The sequence below is a fragment of the Zea mays genome, chromosome 8 (assembly GCF_902167145.1).
Source record: "Zea mays cultivar B73 chromosome 8, Zm-B73-REFERENCE-NAM-5.0, whole genome shotgun sequence".
Taxonomy (NCBI): Eukaryota; Viridiplantae; Streptophyta; class Magnoliopsida; order Poales; family Poaceae; genus Zea; species Zea mays.
Window position 1 is genome coordinate 77,945,279 of NC_050103.1, and position 14,776 is coordinate 77,960,054.

Below are 14,776 nucleotides of genomic sequence, written 5' to 3' on the forward strand. Positions count from 1 at the left end.
AAGGATACACTTTCTAACCAACCAGATGGTGAACGATCGCTCAGTTCCCAGAAACACCCGCAATCGACGTGCTAGTCAGCAATGCCACCACCACCACCTAACCCAACCATGGAGCAGTTCATTGCCGCGCAGATGCAACCTCTCCAAGGCCTCACTGCTTAAATACAACAAATCCAACAGAATCAATAGAACCAACAGAATCCCCAATATTAGAATGCACCCCAAGCTCGGGACAAGCACAGAGATTTTATGAGTCATCATCCCCATGCATTTTCTCATTCGGTTGATCCCTTGGATGCCGATGAATGGCTTAAGGTCATAGGAAAGAAGCTGGACATTACGTAGTGTAACGACAGAGAGAAGGTCTTGTATGCTTCTGGAAGACTCGAAGGCGCCACGTCCGACTGGTGGGATGCCTTCACTGCGGCACACGTGAACACAGACGCTATAACTTGGCAGGAATTTTAGGAGAACTTCCATGCTCATCATATTCCATCGCGAATAATGAAGCTTAAGAAGAAGGAATTCTTATCCCTCACTCAAGGAGGTATGTCCGCTAGTGAATACCGAGATCGTTTCACCCAACTTTCTCGCTATGCATGGGAGGAAGTTGACACAGATGAGAAGCGCCAAGAGCGATTCTTAGAAGTACTGATTGGACCATTGAACTATTAGCTACAAAGCCATAGTTTCCCGAATTTCTAGACTCTGCTTAACAAGGCGATTGACCTAGAAAGTAAAAGAAGGGAGTTATGGGATCATAAGAGGAAATTTCAAGGATAGTCTAGTAGGAATACTCGATAGCACAACTCTCAAGGTTCTCAGTTTCGCTCTGGAAATCAGAGTGGAAACAACAATTATCAAATGCAACGCTCTGGACAACAAGGACAGAGAAGTAACCAGTACCAGAACCAACAGAGGAACAGCTCTCAAACCAGTCAAAGGTTTAGTGGTTATCAACAGAATCGTCAAGGAAGTCGCTTTTCTAGGACATATTATCACAGATGGAGGAATCAAGGTAGACCCGGTAAAATAAGTGAAATATTAAATTGGAAGCAACCAACAGATGTATCCAAGATCAGAAGTTTCCTTGGATTGGCAGGATACTACAGAAGATTCATCGAAGGCTTCTCTAAGATAGTGAAACCTCTTACTTCACTGCTAGAGAAAGGTAAAAAGTTTAAGTGGGATGAAGCTTGCCAGAAATGTTTTGAAGAATTAAAGGAAAAGCTAACCACTGCACCAGTCTTGGTAATGCTTGATATTCACAAAGGATTTGATGTGTATTGTGATGCCTCGCACCTAGGACTTGGCTATGTATTAATGCAAGAAAGAAAAGTAATAGCTTATGCCTCAAGGCAGTTGTGGAAGCATGAAAAGAATTATCCTACGCTTGATCTGGAATTAGCTGCCATAGTGCACGCTTTGAAGATTTGGAGGCACTACATGATTGGAAATAAGTGCAAATTCTTCACGGATCACAAAAGCTTGAAATACATATTCACTCAGAAAGAACTCAACCTAAGACAACGAAGATGGCTTGAGTTAATCAAAGATTGTGATCTGGATATACAGTATCACCCAGGTAAAGCAAATGTAGTGGCAGATGCTTTGAATCATAAAGGTCAGGTGAACAGTGTTACTACCTATTTGATGCCACAAGAATTATGTTAGGAAATGGAATGACTTAATCTTGGTATGGTCAATAATACGGAAGCCACCGTTATGGAAGTGGAATCTACTTTGAAATAAGAGATTCGTAAAGGACAGGAATCCGATGAGAAAATCAAAAAAATTAAAATGCAAATTATTTTGGGAAAAGCCCTAGATTTCACAAAAGGTGAACAAGGCACAATTTGGTTTAAAAATAGGATCTGTGTACTAGAAATTGAACATCTACACCAACTTATTTTGAGAGAAGCTCATGATTCAACATATTCTATTCACCTTGGAAGTACTAAGATGTACCAGGATCTGAAGGAAAAATATTGGTGGCACGGTTTAAAAAGGGATGTTGCTACTCATGTTGCACTTTGTGATGTGTGTCAACGAGTTATGGCAGAACATCAAATACTAGCAGGTTTACTACAACCTCTTAAAGTACTTGAATGGAAATGGGAAGAAATTGGTATGGATTTCATAGTTGGATTACCCCATACTCGTGATGGTTATGATTCCATATGGGTTATTGTAGACAGATTGACTAAAGTTGCACATTTTATACGAGTGAAGACAACTTACTCAGGAGCTCAATTAGCAGATTTGTACATGTCAAGGATTGTTTGTCTGCATGGAGTACCAAAGAAGATCGTATCTGTCGGCGTTTCGACCCCGGGGGTCCCTGGACCGACGAGTAAATTGTCGTTACGTGCCCCAGCCCAGATGGGTTGGCGCAAGACGAAACACAAAGGGGGAAAACCGCGGCCTCGTGTTATCCTGCGCCAGAGTGGGTGCGCTTGCAGTAGGGGTTACAAGCGTCCGCGAGGGAGAGAGAGAGAGAGTCCCGCGCGACCACCCTCCTGTATGAGGGCCCTGGCCCTTCCTTTTATAGATGCAAGGAGAGGGTCCAGGTGTACAATGGGGGTGTAGAAGTGTGCTAACGTGATCGGCAGAGAGGAGTCGGAGCCCTGTGTACATGCCAACGTGGCTATCGGAGAGGTGCTGGGACCCTGTGTACATGGTGTCGTGGCTGTCGGAGGAGCGTTTGAGCCCTGTAGAAGCACAACTGTCGGGGCTGTCGGGACCTTGCTGACGTCTCCTTGCTTCCGTAAGGGGCTGGGAGCCACCGTCGTCATAGACGCACGCGGGGAGCCATCATTACTTGTTACCGGGGCGAGCCTGGATAGGACGTCGGTCTTGTTCCCCCGTAGCCTGAGCTAGCTAGGGGTAGGGTAATGATGTACCTCCTGCGGAGTGGTCGGTTCGAGCCCAAGGTCGGGAGAGGCGGAGACTCCTCCTGAGGCCGAGGCCGGGGTCGGGCGAGGACGCGATTCCGCCCAAGGTCGAGGCCGGGCCCTGGGGTCGGGCGAGGCGGAGACCACCTTCCGAGGTCGAGGTCGAGGCCGAGCCCTGGGGTCGGGTGAGGCGGAGTCCATCTTCCGAAGCCGAGGCGGGGGCCGAGCCCTGGGGTCGGGCGAGGCGGAGCTTCCTGTGGCGCCTGAGGCTGGACTCAGCTGCTGTCAGCCTCACCCTGGAGGGTGGCACAGCAGTCGGAGAGGGGCGAGCGGCGCAGTTTTCCTGTCAGCTCAGTCAGTGGGAGGGCGAAGTGATTGCGGTCACTTCGCCCTGTCGACTGAGGTACGCGTGTCAGGATAAGGCGCTAGGCGATCCTTGCATGGAATGCGCCTGTGATACGGTCGGTTGGTGAGGCGATTTGGCCAAGGTTGCTTCACTACGAAGCCTGCCCGAGCTGGGTTTCGGGCGAGTCGAGGGAGCGCTCGTTGCTTGAGGAGGCCCTCGGGCGAGGCGTGAATCTGTCCGGGACTATTGTTCTCGCCCGAGGCTAGGCTCGGGCGAGGCGAGATCGCGTCCCTTGAGTAGGCGAAGCCTTGACCTGAATTGCACCCATCAGCCTCTGCAGTTTTGCGCTGATGGGGATTACAAGCCTAGTTTAGGAGTCTTGGGGGTACCCCTAATTATGGTACCCGACAGTAGCCCCCGAGCCTCAAAGGGAGTGTTGGTACTCGCTTGGAGGCTTTGTCGCACTTTTTTGCAAGGGGGCCGACCTTTCTCGGTTATATTATGTTCCGGTGGGTGTGCGCGAGCGCACCCGCCGGGTGTAGCCCCCGAGGCCTCGGAGGAGTGGTTTGACTCCTCCGAGGTCTTAATGCCTTTCGTGATGCCTTGGCCGGTCTGGTTATTCCCTCATGCGATCTGATCGTAGTCCGGGTGCATGGTCAGGTTTCGAGTTTTCAGGCTGGTTTGTTGACGCTGTCAACAGTTTGGCCGGAGCCAGGTTTGCGATAGCAGCCCCCGAGCCTCTGCACAGAGCGAGAGGACGATCAAGGACTGACTCGGCTTTTATCATACGCCCCTTCGTCGCCTTTCCACAAGGAGGAGGGGGGAAAGCGCCATGTTGCCCTCGGAGGGCGCCGAACATGGTGTCTCCAGTGAGTTGCTAACGGGTGATCCGAGTGGACGCTCGTGCCCCGTTCGATAAGGGTCGGCTAGTGGCCCAGAGGCGCGCTCCAAAAGTACCTGTAGGTGTTTTGCCGGACCCGGTCCCGTTCGATAGGGTCCGAGGGCTCGATGCCTCCCTCTGATGGGATTCCGTTACAAAATCGCTCCTGCTGGTCTCGGAAATGTCCTAGGGTACCTCAGGAGCATAGCCCGAGCGTCGGCCATGTATCGGACGTACCCAGAGTCATCCCTCGCTCTGCATGCTCTGGGGCGGCTGTTGAACCCTTCGAGGGGCCAGCCTTCGAACCCCTAATCAGTAGTGGGCACGGAGCCCGAGTGATCTGAGGCGGCTGTCGAACCCTTCCAAGGGGCCAGCCTTCGAACCTCTGATCAGTAATGAGCCTGAAGCCCGAGTGCTCTAGGGCGGCTGTCGAACCCTTCCGAGGGGCCAGCCTTCGAACCCCTGATCAGTAGGAGGGCTCGGGGCCCGCTTCCTTCGCGGAGAAGGATCCCTTTCGAAATATCCCCTTTCTCGGTCCCTGTAGCAAGAGAGAGAAAGGGGAAGAAGAAAAGGATATGAATTTAAACGGTGTGGCGCACCTTTTTTGACACGGTCATCATGGCAGAGGTGAAACGTCGCCCGCTTCGCCTGCCAAAGGTGTCACCTGCCCTACCGCGAAGTTAATGCGACGGGACGGGCGGTTCGCGGGGCAGTCGTTGCGCGTGCGCGAGTCGTTCGAGGAACGGGCGTTTCGCCTTCGAGTTTGAATTTTGCGGCGGGTTCGGGCGAAGTGTTGAACGGGTCTTGCCCGGGCCTTTATATACCCGGAAGAGGGTCCGGTGGTGGTTCTTTACTCTGCTGCTCGCCTCCTGCTTTGGTTTCCGCAACCTAAGGGAATAGCCAGAGAAAGAAAATCGCGCACCTTGTCCGCTCCGCCGCCATCCCCTTCGTTTGGCGATGGCCGACCGGGTAACCGTCGTTCCACCGCGCGACCCGTGGCCTTTCTCCACCGTCACGGTGGACGATCTGGAGGCCCTTGTCGCCGATGGTTTGCTCCGTCCCCTCTCTGGTGACCTGCAGCCGGAGTGGATGGTCCCTCCGAGCGAGGCTGACCCGACCCCGCCGCCGGGGTATGTGCTGAGTTTCGTCTCCTTCCATGAGCGGGGGTTCAGAGTGCCAGCAAGCCGTTTCATGCGGGCGCTCCTGTATTACTACAAGGTGGAGCTGCACAACCTCAACCCCAACTCCATTGCACAAGCGGCCATCTTCGCGGTGGTTTGCGAAGGCTTTTTGGGGATTGACCCCCACTAGGATCTGTGGACCCATCTCTTCTCCGTGGAGCTTTTTGCCTTGACAACGGGGGAAAAGAAGGTCCGTATGGTGGTGCGGGCCGGTGGCTGCATCCTCCAGTTGAGGCAGGCGCGCGCGCAATAGTACATCCCCGCCATCCTTGTGTCTTCGAACAAGGGGTGGCAGCGCCGGTGGTTTTACCTCCGGAATGACGATGGGAGACTCCCGTCGTTTTCTCAACGAGTGGTGACTGCCGCCGGCAGCAACTGGCGCTATGGGGCCGCGCGCGAGAAACAGGAGAAACTCCAGCCCCTTCTGGAGGCCTTGCAGGAGCTACGAGACGGGGGGCTTACCGCCGCGGGGGTGGTCGCCGCCATCCATCGCCGGAGGGTGCTTCCCTTGGCGGAGCGGCGGTTGCCGCTTTCAGAGATGATGCTGAGGGTCGACTTGGAGGGTTCGCAGATGTCCTCGGTCTCCCTCTCCGCCGATGACCTCCATAGGCGGGTAGCGGGCACGGTAGGGAGGCTAGACGTCGGCGCCCTTACCCAGCCCCTCATGCGTCCCGAGCGTGGGTGCGTGTCCATGGTGAGTGTCCGCTCCTTCTCCTTTCTTGCGTCAGGTTGCCCTTGATTCTCACAGTCAGGATTTCCGTTCATCTCCAGGAGTTGGGGTGTTACAAGCCTTCCCTGCCACCGGTCCCGGAGGACGTGGTGGACCGAGCCGCGCGGAGGGTCGCTGCGGAGAAGAAGAAGGGGAAGAAAGACGCGAAAAAGGCTCGGGCTCGCGAGCGGATGCGGGCTCGGGACGCCTTGGAGAGGCGCCGTCGGAGGCAGGAGAGGGACGGGCTCCCGAGGGAGCCGTCGCCGGAGACGCCTGACGATGACGATGACGAGGATGATGACGAGGACGACGACATGGTGGCCCGCCTTGGCCTTAGCCCGGATCTGAGGCTGGGCCAGGGGTCGTCGAGCTAGCCCCCGAGTGGGCTGGCGCCGTCGGTACCTGGGGCCGGGACATCAGGGTCCCGGTCCGAAGATCAGGGGCAGGCCGAGGGGGTACTTGACCCCTTGGCCGAAGTAGTTGAGGTGACTCCGGGGAGTCGGGCCGACCTGCCTGTCTCCCCAGAGCGGTCGCTCGTGCCGGCAGTACAAGAGGTTGGTCCTCGGGCCGTTGTGACGGCGCATGGGGCAGGTCATCCCTTCGATGCCCCAGGCGCCCGAAGTGGGAACGGCGCCGAAGCCAGCAGCGGGGCGAACCTCGATGGCGCCTGCGGGGGCCAAGGGGCCTCCCCGCAGGCACGATTGGCCTTGGTCCGGAGCGGGTAAGTATCTGAGGATACCACTGTTCTGGCTTCTTCTTTGTGTGTCCTGATCCTGCTTCACCTTTTTCTCTCAGCAAACGGAGGCACGGTTCGGCCAGTCTGGCTCCCAGGAAGGCCCTTAAGACGGTGCCGGCTTCTGCAGCCAGTGCCGCACCGCACCACGCCGGTTGGCTGGCCTCCGCACAAGACGCCCCAAGCGGGGGGCCCAGGCGGCGCGAATTGCCATGGGGCAAGCCCCCCAGGCCGACCCCTCCGTCGGGGCGGCCATCGAGCTGGGGGAGGCTGCTAGCGTGGCCGCGGCCCTGAGCCCACCTGACGCGTTGTCGGCGCCGGCCCCAGCCTCTGCCGAGGCCGTTGCGGTTTTGCCCGTGGAGCCACCCGTCGCTGCCGATGCTAGGATGGCTGAGGTGCCGCTGCTCGAGGCCGTCTCCGACCTTCCCAGTCTCGGCCATAAGGAGGGGGCGACCGCCGTTGCCGAGGTCGGCGATTGGAAGCCCACCTCCTTAGCCAAGGTTGTACCCGATGCGTCGACTGCAGGGGGTCCCAACGCCTTGGAGGAGGGGTGCGCAGAACTGCGGCCCGTCTTAGGGAGCGGCGACCTCATCCCCGCGCGGCGCGATCCCAACGAGCGGCGTGGGCAGGCGCTCCAGTTCTGGACCCGTGGCGCCTCGAAACCCCTCTTCGTCCTTGACGACGAGCGGGAGGAGCAGTCTCGGGATGAGCTCCGTGAGTATGCCGAGGCAGCGATGGGGTCGCTTCGGTCGACCATGGAGATCCTTTCCAGGGACGTTCCCAGGGTCCTCCAGGTGAGGGTTTCAGGGATACCTTTCGTGTGACCAGGGCATTCTTTGTGACACCCTGCTTCCCTTCTTCAGGATCTGACAGATCTGAGTACCGCCAAGTCGTTGTTCATCCGTCACGAGACTGGTGTTTGGGGTTCGCTGCGGTTCCTGAGGGCCGCTCTTGCCGAGGCTACCGAACGCCTTGCCCAACGGAGCACCGAGGCGGCGGACCTCCGGTTGCTCTGTGATGAGCTGGAGGTGGAGGCAGCGGCGGTGCGGGCAGAGGCGGCGTCGGCACGGGCGGAGGCGCAGCAGCGGCAGCTGGAGCTTGGCCAGGTCATTGGCGAGCGGGACCAATCTCGGAACCAGGCTGCCGAGGCTGTAGGTCGGGCCGAGACCCTTGGGGGCCAGCTAGCCGAGGTGTCCGCTCGGGCCGGAGCCCTTGCGGAGGACCTGGCCGTGGCGGTCGGGTCTGCCCAGTCTGCCCAAGCCGCAGCCTCGGAGCAACATGCCCGGGCTGAAGGTATGTTTCGGCCGCTTTGTGACTTCGATTCATCTTCATTCTTCAACTCGCGTCCGAAGAATTATGTTTGGCTGTTTGCAGAGTTCGAGACAGCTCTCAGCGAGTCCGTCAAGGCTCTCGCCCAGGCGACTGAGCAGAAAGAGGCCAACCGCGTGGCCATGTCCGAAGCTATCTCGGGCTTCTGCCAGGTCTTTGGCCTTGATGACGTCCCCTCGGGTAGCTCCCCCCAGAGCCGCCTGCGGGCCTTGGGCGGCCATGTGCGCGGCAGACTCCGCGAGGCGCTGCATCACGGCGTTAGGTGGACCTTCGCCGTGCTCGCTTCCCACTACAACGTGGACCTGGAGCGGGTCAGCGAGGGGTACTGTCTACACGACGAAGATGAGGCTGCCTTAGCCGAGGTCCAGAGGCTTGACGCGGCCGTCGTGGGCCCAAGCGCGGTGCTAGCGTCCTCCTTCGAGGTGGAGATCCTTCTGCCCGTGTCGACGTCCGAGGTCGGGCCAGATCTCGCCGAGGGTGGAGACGAAGCCGAGGGTGCCGCTCCTCCCCCGGGTGATGCCTGATTCTGTCGGAGCAGTCTGTTTGGAGCATACATGTGTATTTCGTGGCTGTCGAGGCCCAAACACTTTGTTGTCGTGTTATAAAGCTGTGTTTCTTTTCCTCTCGTTCCGAGTATCCGGACTTGTTCGTCAGTAGCAAAATCGCTCGTCTGAGTAAGAGTTACTTTTCGCAGAAGGTGACGAGTGAGGTATCCATATCCCGGAGGCGTAGGAGTCCCTCGGCTCGATTGTCCTTGCCGCTTACGTGCGCTCTTACTCGTTCTGCTGTTGATGTAGTCGGAAAGCACGAAAGTCGTTTTGGTAGAAAACTTATCCGAGGAAAATTTTGACGCAGAGGGGGTTCCCCCCTTCTAGCCCCGAGGGAGGGTCGGGCTTTGCCGAGGCAAGGTTGACCCTTCCTTGATGGTTAGACTTTATTTGAATAGAAAACGAGGTATATGAACGACTTGAAAACATCTTAAGGGTAAAAGCGACGTAGCTGTCGGATGTTCCAAGCGTTGTTGTAGACCTCGCCTTGATTGTTGGCCAGCTTGTAAGTTCGGGGCTTCAAAATCTTGGCGATGATGAATGGCCCCTCCCAGGGAGGAGTAAGCTTGTGGCGCCCTCGGGCGTCTTGCCGCAGCCGAAGCACCAAGTCTCCCACTTGGAGGTCTCGGGACCGAACCCCTCGGGCGTGGTAGCATCGCAGAGACTGCTGATATCGCGCCTAGTGTAGCAAGGCCACGTCCCGAGCCTCTTCCAGCTGGTCCAGCGAGTCTTCTCGGCTGGTCTGGTTGCTTTGGTCGTCATACACCCTTGTCCTCGGGGAACCGTATTCTAAGTCTGTGGGCAAGACAGCCTCGACCCCATAGACTAGAAAGAACGGTGAAAAACCCGTGGCTCGGCTTGGCGTCGTCCTCAGACTCCAGACCACCGATGGTAGTTCCTTCATCCACCAACTGTCGAACTTGTTGAGGTCGTTGTAGATCCTCGGCTTAAGTCCCTGCAGAATCATGTCGTTGGCACGCTCCACCTGCCCATTTGTCATGGGGTGAGCCATGGCGGCCCAGTCCACCCTGATGTGGTGGTCCTCGCAGAAGTCCAGGAACTTCTTGCCAGTGAACTGGGTGCCATTGTCGATGATGATGGAGTTTGGGACCCCGAAGCGATGGATGATGTTGGTGAAGAACGCCACCGCCTGCTCGGACCTGATGCTGGTTAGGGGTCGGACCTCGATCCACTTGGAGAATTCGTCGATGGCGACCAGCAGGTGCGAGAAGCCCCTGGGTGCCTTCTGCAAGGGACCGACGAGGTCCAGACCCCACACAACAAACATCCAAGTGATGGGTATTGTCTGCAGGGCCTGAGCGGGCAGGTGCGTCTGTCTTGCGTAGAATTGACACCCCTGGCAGGAGCGTACAATCCTAGTGGCGTCGGCCACCGCGGTCGGCCAGTAGAAACCTTGTCGGAAGGCATTCCCAACGAGGGCTCGAGGTGCTACGCGGTGACCGCAAGCCCCCGAGTGTATCTCTTGCAATAGCTCCTGTCCTTCAGCGATGGATATGCATCGTTGGAGAATGCCTGAGGGGCTGTGGTGGTAGAGCTCCCTTTCGTCGCCCAGTAAGACGAACGACTTGGCGCGCCGCGCCAGTCGCCGAGCTTCGGCTTTGTCGAGGGGGAGCTCTCCTCGGTGGAGATATTGCAGGTACGGGGTCTGCCAGTTTCGATTAGGCATGGCCCCATCCCGCTCTCCCTCGACACGCAGTGCCTCACCCTCGGCGGGCGAGGGTGCCTCGGGCTGGGCCGAGGCCTCCTCGGGCTGGGTCGAGGCTTCCCTAGGCTCGGGCATGTCGTCGGTCTTGACGGAGGGTTGATGTATGTCTCTGGAGAAGACATCCAGGGGAACCGTTGTCCGCCCCGAGGCTATCTTAGCCAGCTCGTCCGCAGTCTCGTTGTATCGTCGGGCGACGTGGTTGAGCTTGAGTCCGTAGAACTTGTCTTCCAGGCACCAAACCTCGTCGCAGTAGACCTCCATCTTCTGGTCGCGGCAGTGGGAGTTCTTCATGACTTGGTCGATGACAAGCTGCGAGTCGCCACGAGCGTCGAGGCGCCGAACCCCTAGCTCGATGGCGATGCGCAACCCGCTAACCAGAGCTTCGTACTCGACCACGTTGTTTGACGCCGGGAAATGGAGGCACAGCACGTAGCGGAGGTGCTTCCCGAGGGGTGAGATGAAGAGCAGGCCCGCACCCGCTCCTGTTTTCATCAGCGACCCATCGAAGTACATGGTCCAGAGTTCCGGTTGGATCGGAGCTGTTGGTAGCTGGGTGTCGACCCATTCAGCCACGAAGTCTGCCAAGACTTGGGACTTGATGGCCTTCCGAGGAGCGAACGAGATTGTCTCGCCCATGATCTCCACCGCCCACTTTGCTATCCTACCCGAGGTCTCTCGGCACTGGATGATCTCCCCCAGGGGGAAGGATGACACCACAGTCACCGGATGAGACTCGAAGTAGTGTCGCAACTTTCGCCGCGTCAGAATTACTGCGTACAGTAGCTTCTGAATTTGCGGGTAGCGGATCTTGGTCTCAGATAGCACTTCGCTGATGAAGTAAACCGGCCTCTAGACGAGCAGTGCATGCCCTTCTTCTCGTCTCTCGACTACGATCGCGACGCTGACCACCTGAGTGGTTGCGGCTACGTAGATCAAGAGGGCTTCTCCTGCAGCGGGGGCACCAAGATGGGCACACTTGTGAGGAGTGCCTTTAAGTTTCCGAGGGCTTCCTCGGCCTCGGGGGTCCAAGAGAAGCGCTCGGTCTTCCTTAAGAGGCGATACAAGGGTAGGCCACTTTCGCCGAGGCGCGAGATGAAGCGGCTCACAGCCGCAAGGCATCCCATGACCCTTTGTACTCCTTTCAAGTCTTTGATAGGCCCCATGTTGGTGATGGCCGCGATTTTCTCCGGGTTGGCCTCGATGCCCCGCTCGGAGACGATGAACCCCAGGAGCATGCCTCGGGGGACTCCGAAGACACATTTCTCGGGGTTAAGCTTCACGCCCTTCGCCCTCAGACACTTGAATGTTGTTTCAAGGTCAGAGAGGAGGTCGGAGGCTTTTCTCGTCTTGACCACGATGTCATCGACGTAAGCCTCGACCGTTCGGCCGATGTGTTCTCCGAACACGTGGTTCATGCACCTTTGGTATGTCGCGCCGGCATTCCTCAAACCAAATGGCATAGTAATATAGCAGTACATGCCAAAAGGTGTGATGAAAGAAGTCGCGAGCTGGTCAGACTCTTTCACCTTGATTTGGTGATACCCTGAGTAGGCATCGAGGAATGACAGGGTTTCACACCCAGCAGTGGAATCCACGATTTGATCGATGCGAGGCAGAGGGTAGGGAACCTTCGGACATGCTTTGTTTAGACCAGTGTAGTCTACACACATCCTCCATTTCCCACCTTTCTTTTTCACAAGCACAGGGTTGGCTAACCATTCGGGATGGAATACCTCTTTGATGAACCCCGCAGCTGTCAGCTTGTGGATCTCCTCGCCTATGGCTCTGCGCTTTTCTTCGTTGAAACGGCGCAGAGGCTGCTTCACGGGTCAGGCTCTAGCTCAGATATCCAGCGAGTGCTCGGCGACATCCCTCGGTATGCCAGGCAGGACTCCACGCAAAAAACCTCGGTGTTCGCGTGGAGAAAGTCGATGAGCACTGCTTCCTATTTGGGGTCGAGCTTGGAGCCGATCCGGACTTGCTTGGAGGCGTCGTTGCTGGGGTCGAGAGGGACGGTCTTAACCACCTCTGCTGGCTCGAAGTTGCCGGCGTGGCGCTTTGCATCTGGCACCTCCCTGGAGAGGCACTCCAGGTCGGCGATGAGGGCCTCGGACTCGGCGAGGGCCTCAGCGTACTCCACACACTCCACGTCGCATTCGTACGCGTGTCGATATGTGGATCCGATGGTGATGACCCCATTGGGGCCTGGCATCTTGAGCTTGAGGTAGGTGTAGTTGGGGACGGCCATGAACTTGGCGTAGCACAGTCTCAACAGCACCGCGTGGTAGGTTCCTCGGAACCCGACCACTTCGAACGTGAGGGTTTCCTTTTGGAAGTTGGAGGGGGTCCCGAAGCAGACGGGCAGATCGAGTTGTCCAAGGGGCTGGACGCGCTTCCCGGGGATGATCCAGTGAAAAGGTGCCGCACCGGCCTGGATCGTGGACAGATCGATCTGCAAGAGCCAGAGGGTCTCGGCGTAGATGATGTTGAGGCTGCTGCCTCCGTCCATGAGGACCTTGGTGAGCCTGACGTTGCCGATGACGGGGTCGACAACGAGCAGGTACTTTCCTGGGCTCGGCACGCGGTCGGGGTGGTCGCCTTGGTCGAAGGTGATGGGCTTGTCAGACCAGTCTAGTTAGACTGGCGCTGCCACCTTCACCGAGCAGACCTCCCGGCGCTCCTGCTTGCGGTGCCGAGCCGAGGCATTCGCCACTTTCCCACCGTAGATCATGAAACAGTCGTGGACCTCGGGGAACTCCTCCGCCCTGTTGCCCTTCTTCTTGTCGTTGTCATGGCCTTTGCCACCTTCCGCCGGGGGCCCGGTCTTATGGAAGTAGCGCCGAAGCATGACGCATTCCTCAAGGGTGTGCTTGACGGGACCCTGATGATAGGGGCACGACTCCTTGAGCATCTTCTCAAACGGGTTGGCCCCTCCAGGAGGCTTCCGAAGGTTTCTATGCTCGGCGGCAGCGACAAGATCTGCGTCGGCGGCGTCGCGTTTCGCTTGCGACTTCTTCTTGGCCTTCTTCTTCGTGCCGCGCTGGGCGGACGCCTTGGGGACGTCTTTCTGCTGGCGTCCCTAAGGCTGCTTGTCCTTCCGGAAGATGGCCTCGACCGCCTCCTGACCAGAGGCGAACTTGGTGGCGATATCCATCAACTCGCTCGCCCTAGTGGGGGTCTTGCGACCCAACTTGCTCACCAGGTCGCGACAAGTGGTGCCGGCGAGGAACGCGCCGATGACATCCGAGTCGGTGATGTTGGGCAGCTCGGTGCGCTGCTTCGAAAACCACCGGATGTAGTCCCGCAGGGATTCCCCTGGCTGCTGGCGGCAGCTTCGGAGATCCCAGGAGTTCCCAGGGTGCACGTATGTGCCCTGGAAGTTTCCAGCGAAGGCCTTGACCAGATCGTCCCAGTTGGAAATCTGCGTAGGAGGCAGATGCTCCAGCCACGCTCGGGCGGCGTCGGAGAGGAACAGGGGGAGGTTGCGGATGATGAGGTTGTCATCATCCATTCCTCCTAGCTGGCAGGCCAGCCGGTAGTCCGCAAGCCACAGTTCCGGCCTTGTTTCCCCTGAGTACTTGGTGATGGTAGTCGGGGCTCGGAACCGGGTCGGGAATGGCGCCCGTCGTATGGCTCGGCTGAAGGCTTGCAGACCAGGTGGTTCGGGCGAGGGGCTCCGATCCTCCCCACTGTCGTAGCGTCCCCCACGCCTAGGGTGGTAGCCTCGACGCACCTTTTCGTCGAGGCGGGCTCGATGGTCATGGTGGCGGTGCTCGTTGCCGAGGCGACCCGGGGCTGCAGGCGTCGCGTCCCGCGTGCGCCCGGTGTGGACCGAGGCTTCCCGCATGAATCGGGAAGTCGCGACGTGATGCTCCGGGGGGTACCCCTGCCTTCGGGAGGCAGAGCTCTCGGCCTGTCGGACCGTGACATCCTCCAGGAGATTCTTGAGTTCTCCCTGGATACGCCGCCCCTCGGTGGTGGATGGCTCCGGCATCGCTCGGAGTAGTATTGCCGCTGCAGCCAGGTTCTGGCCGACTCCACTGGAAGCCGGGGGCAGCCTTGCCCTGGCATCGTCAGTGATACGGCACTGGATGTCCTGGGCCTGATGACGCGCTTCTCCGGCTAGTGCTCGGCCTGCCCACTCCTGCCCGATGTTTTGCCGGAGCTGCACAAGTTGTCCTGCTTCCTCGTCGAGCTTGGCCTGCATCTCGCGGATTTGCTCGAGCTGTGTGTCCTGACCCCCCGCAGGGACTGGGACCACATCTAGCTCCCGTAGGATGTCAATGCGAGGCGCAGGCCCAGGGGGATCATCGTCCTCCGGCATACCAAGGTGGTTGCCTTCGTCGTGACCCCTAGATCGACGTGGAAACATTCGCGACTTGGGCCACAACCTCCGTCGACAAGGCTGTGGCCATCATCGGAGCAATCGG